The following is a 5,870-nucleotide window of genomic DNA, read 5'->3' on the forward strand; positions in this document are numbered from 1 at the left end:
ATTCCTCCAAACAGGTTGTCAGAAACAGTCTTGCAACCTTTTCCCATTAAGAAATTGGAATGCCTATATTTGTGAGTCTATGCTTCAACTAGTGCCACTTTTATAGTAATCACACTTTCAATATCTATGCAAATAGGGATGCTCGATTTTAGTGGAGCTGCACAAAAAGTCCAACTGGTTCAACATTAGGAGCATGTTTTTTTCCAAACCTTTATATCCAATTGGTGGCACTATGAGCTGTTCATTACAAAGGTACATGGTTTGCTACTATCTTGCTAATCTTTTTGTACTGTCATTAGATAGTAATACTAGTGGTTTGCTAGCTGCTTGATATGTTTACTAGCTGCTTGATATTTGTGCAGACAGAGATGTCTTCCCGTTGCTATTTGGCAAACAAACAAAGTGTCCGCAATTTTGGTTGAACTGCACAAGAGAATAGTATAGTCACTGCATGCAGTGCCATTTGAAAATAGACACAAAGATTGGATAGTCACTTCATGGACTGCAGAAAAGTAGTACTATACTATTTACTGGCCAACAGTTGGTGCTTCATTGCTTTGGTCTGATTATACAATGGGCATCATTTTGCCTAAGTTAAAGTTTGTATTCCGAAAATAGTCTCGCGGTGTGATCGAGAGAAGACCAAATCATATTGCAGTGGATGTTCCTCCATCATGTGTGGTTCATTCTCATGGTTCCAGCTGCTGGTGAAACCACTTACATTTGCAAGAGGAATTGTAGACTTCACAAACAAATTTGTCTTTCAGTCTGTACTGAATGTTGGCCAAGAGAAGCATCCATGTTAGTAGGAAGAACAGATGTTTTTTCTAGATCTTTGCTTTTGGAGCTACATATTTGTATATGATCTGTGAATCATTGAGATGCATTAACATGTTGATCTTATGTATGGGAATCGTACTAATTAGTTTTAGTTGCGACGCAAGATCCAAAGTGGCTGATCTTTGCTTTTGGAGCTACATATTTGTATATGATCTGTGAATCATTGAGATGCATTAACAATTACTTATTTCTGTTCGCTCAGTGTTTACAAGTTACTGATCGATCACTAGCTAGCCTACAAATGCGCTCCTGGCAGTTTTATTTGCGATGCAAGATGCAAAGTGGTAGTTTTTTGAATAAAAATGCCTACCTCTGAAGAAACTGACAAGCTACACTATCGATCCTACACGGATAAAAATGCCTACCTTTGAAGAAGCTGACAAGCTACACTATCGATCCTACACGGATAAATAGGGGATCACGCACGTACTACCTCCTTTCCGGTTTGCAGGGCTCAATTCAAGAAACGACCTACTCGATCATACACGAATAAATAGCGGATCACGCACGTACTAGTACCTCCTGTCCGGTTTGCAGGGCTTAATTCAAACCTCTCACCAACCAAGGTACTCCCTCCGTCCGGGTTTATTAGTCCCGTGAGCAAAGCAGCAAGACCAAGGCATGGCAATAATTAATGGCATGCAGAAGTTTAAGCCTAATTAATTCCAGCGATTTAAGTGGCTGCATGCGTGCCCTCGGCTGCGACTCATTGCATGCTACTTCGCGTACTGCCTGCAAGCGATTCTGAGTGCCTGCATGCAGCCGGCCGTAATTAAGGCAGCTAACTGATGTGAAAAAAGATAAATCTGTGGAATCATTATTGACAAGGAGGGAGATGATTCGAGTGCACTCATTTGACCGCCATGCCGGCGTGCGACCCAGACGAGACAGGACGGCACAGTCATAATTTCAGTTTCTCTAGTTTTCCACGGCAAGCTGGCGCGCTAAGCCATTATGCATTGAATTCCGATGACTGTCGCGCTACCTTCCCCTTATGAGTACTGTTTCCCGGCCTTCTCCGGTGCCACCGTGACCCAACTCTCCATATCCTTATAAGCCCCCACCGGCCCGACGTCGCTCGCCACGTCCACCAGGCCCCCGCCCGTCTGCGGTAGGCGACGTCGGAGGCGGTCACCGCCGGAACTAGTGTTCGGTTTTTCACCGGAAGGCAGAGGAAGGGAGGAGGCATTCTATCTATCTTTAGATGTCAATGCGGAGATCGAGGAGTTGTTGGAGCACGACCGCATGGCGGAGGAGTAAGAGTTGTTGGAGCGCGACCGCCTGGCGGAGGAGCAGTGTATCACCGATTTGCGCCGCTAGCAGGACATGGAGCAGCAGCGCACTGACGCTCTGAGTCGCGAGTAGAGCGCCCACAACTGGGCCGACTACATGGAGGCCGGTGCCCGGCAAATAGCCCTGGAGGCTGTCGGGCACGCACGCGTTCGCGACACCAATTTTTACTACCAGCTCGTCAAGTGGGTTTCCCGCTTGGAAGCCGAAGCTTCGGTGGACCACGCCGGCATGGAAAGGGCCAACGCACGCGAGCAATGCGCCCTATCACACCTCTTGCAAGTCCGAGGCGAGGCGCAGGAGGCCGGTGCCGGCATTTAGCGTGTACCACAGATGGCGGTCAGCATCGTCTAGTTAGCTAAGAGTAAGTTAGTACTTGTACACTACTAGAGTATTAGTGGGAGTAGATAGTTAACTTGGCTATGATGGTTGTCAACGTGGAAGTTTAGTACTCTACATGTGGATCAGACCTGTTACTTTGCTCTGAATGTTGAACTTTTCGTTTGAATGGGCTGTTATTTTTTAAATGGGTTGTATTTGTCCTCCACGGGTTTAGAGGTTGACTTGTGGGCCTAGCAAGTTAACGCGTACACAATCAGGAGATGATTGTATGTGGAGAGGATGACAGCAGGGACCCGCCAAGGTCATGGCAGTACGCAAGCAAGTGCCTCCTTATTTCAAGCCAATAAAAAAATGGCTCCTCCTAGTGGATTTCTGACATCTGGGTCCCATGCCATTGTCAATGTAGTCAATAAACGAGAGAATTGCACAACGAGCGGCTGACACCAGGGACCCAGCAGCTCGCCTAGTTATATTTGTTTTGGGTTAATTTGATAAATGCCACTCCAAATCTGGTGTATCCGAGAAATGCAACTGCAATTTCCAAACTTTGAAAAATGCCATTTCTAGTGGAATTTTTTGAAGTCTGGAGTGGCGTTTTTCAAAGTTCGCAAACTGCAGTGGAGTTTTTCAAAGTTTGCAAAAATTGCAGTGGCATTTTTCAAAGTTTGGAAATTGCAGTGGCATTTTTATGAATCGCCATAATTGGAGTGGCATTTATCTAATTTGTTTTTGAGACAGAAGCAGGGTGTCAACTGGGCTGTGCGGGACACTCTGGCCTGTCTAGACAGCCTTTTCTTTTATGTTTACCACAGACCAGCCCAGTAGTTTTTTTTTTCTTTCTGAAAATGGCTAGCCCAGTTTTGTTGTGATTTGTCAAGTAAGTCGCTTTATCAGGCCTGTTGGGCTGCAAATCTTTCAAGACGATGAGAGCTTCATTCGGTTGGCCGAGAAAATGGCCTATCAGTAATGAGAAATGGGCTGTACATTTTTAAAACACATCAAACTGGCAATTAATTTCAAATATCTTTTTTTCATTTCGAGATTTTAAATTGCATTGATTTTTATGCGTGGATAATTTATTGGATTTTATATTGATATACATTTATTTTCAAAATCACTCTGAATGTGACTCGAAATTTCGAGATTAAAAACAGTTCAGACCGCACCGACATATGCAAAATTTCGTATAATTTTTTAACCGTGGCCACAATATGGGTTGTAATGCTAACAAAAAGAATATGGGCTCCAAAAAACCCGTAAGAATTAGCAAATGGGCTGTAAATTATTTGAAATAATGGCAGATGGGTTGTATGTTGTTTTCCACAGATTTGAGGCTTTCCATAGATGGCCTATATACTGTTCGATGTCCATCCAACGGCCGTCGTGCTTCTTCAATCTCTGCTCTTCCTGCTCCAGCCGCTCAAACAAGCGCCGGCGGGACTGCCTGCTCCCACCTCCCTGCGGCCGGCTGTGCTGCCACGCAGGCCTCACCGCCCCACCGTACTCCCATCGCTGGCCTAGCCATCCCTCCACTCACCCACAGTCCCACACCTGCTGTTATTCTCCGGCGACGGCGGACGAACCAGTAAACCCTCGTACAGTCGTACTCCCCTCCTCATGGGAAACAACTATCACGTCTTCCCTGCCTCCGTGTCGTTCCCTTCCTTGGCCTCGCCATCATCCACCGCCCTGGTGCTCTCGGCATGGCGTGGTCAACGTGGTCAACGACCGACATGCATCTGAAGTGGATTGTATGTGGAGAGGCTGACAGCTGGGTCCACGGACGCACGCAAGGAAATGCCTCCTTATTACGCGCAAAATAATGGTTCATTCACCTGACATCTGGGACCCATCGAAAGGGCCTCAGTATTTCACGAAAAAAACATTACCGCCGCTGACAGCTCGAACCCACCAGCTATATCTTCGCACGCAAGGAAGTGCCTCCTTATTATGCACAAAAAAAGAATACTCCCCCTGCTAGCTGGGACCCAATATAGTGGGCCTACTAAGTTGACGGGGACGAAGGGCTTTGTCAACTTAGTCAATATGCACGATTCTAGCTCGACTGACCGTACGATGTCCATCCAACGGCCGTAGTGCTTCTTCAACCTCTGGTCTTCTTGCTCCAGCCGCCCAAAGCAGCGCCGGTCGTGCCGCCTGCTCCTGCCTCCCGTGGTCGGCTGTGCTGCCGCGGAGGCCTCACCGCCCCCATAGTACTCCCACCGCTGGCCAGGCCATCCCTCCACTCCACTCACCCACACCCCCTGTTATTCTGCGGCGACGGCAGCGCAGCCGAACCAGTGAACCCTCGTACTCCTCTCCGTGTGGGCATCCACAGCCGCGTCTTCCCCGGCTCCACGTTGTCCCCTTCCTAGGCCTCATCATCGTCCACTGCCGTGGTGCCCTCGGCGCGGCGTGGTCAATGTGGTCAACAACCGAATTCCATCGGAAGAATACTGTACATGGAGAGGCTGACAGCTGGGTCCACGGCAGCTGCAAGGAAGTGCCTCCTTATTACGCGGAAAATAATTATTCCTCCACCTGACAGCAGGGACCCATCGGACGGGCCACCAGTATTTCATAAAAAAACCTTTTCCCCTGACTGTTGGGACCGACTCGACGGGCCACTGTATTTCGCGAAAAAAAAACGTTCACCCTGCTATCAGCTCAGACCCACCGGAAGTGCCTCCTTGTTACGCACAAAAAAATGAATACCCCCTGCTAGCTGGGACCCACCTTAGTGGGAGGCTGACTTGTGGGCATACTAAGTTGACGAGGACGGAGGGCTTTGTCAACTTAGTCAATATAAACGATTCTAGCTCCAGTGACCGTACGATGTCCATCCAACGGCCGTGGTGCTTCTTTAACCTCTGGTCTTCTTGCTCCAGCCGCCCAAAGCAGCGCCGGTCGTGCCGCATGCTCGTGCCTCCCGTGGCCGGATGTGCTGCCGCGGAGGCCTCACCGCCCCCTACTATTCCCACCATTGGCCAGGCCCTGCGGCGACGGCAGCCTCACACCGCAGCCGAACCAGTGAACCCTCGGACTCCTCTTCGCGTGGGCTTCCACTGCTGCGTCTTCCCCGGCTCCCCATCGTCCCCTTCCTAGGCCTCGCTGTCGTCCACCGCCCTGGTGCTCTCGGTGCGGCGTGGTCAACGTGGTCAAGGAACGACTTCCATCGGACGTGGACTGTACGTGGAGAGGCTAACAGCTGGGTCCACGGCCGCAGCAAGGAAGTGCCTCCTTATTACGCGGAAAATAATTATTCCTCCACCTGAAGGCGGGGACCCACCGGACGGGCCACCGTATTTCACGAAAAAACATTTCCCTCGGACTGCTGGGACCCACCAACTACATCTTCACACGCAAGGAAGTGTGTCCGGGACAAAAAAACGATTCGC

This window comes from Triticum dicoccoides, chromosome 3B (genome assembly GCF_002162155.2).
Source record: "Triticum dicoccoides isolate Atlit2015 ecotype Zavitan chromosome 3B, WEW_v2.0, whole genome shotgun sequence".
NCBI lineage: Eukaryota > Viridiplantae > Streptophyta > Magnoliopsida > Poales > Poaceae > Triticum > Triticum dicoccoides.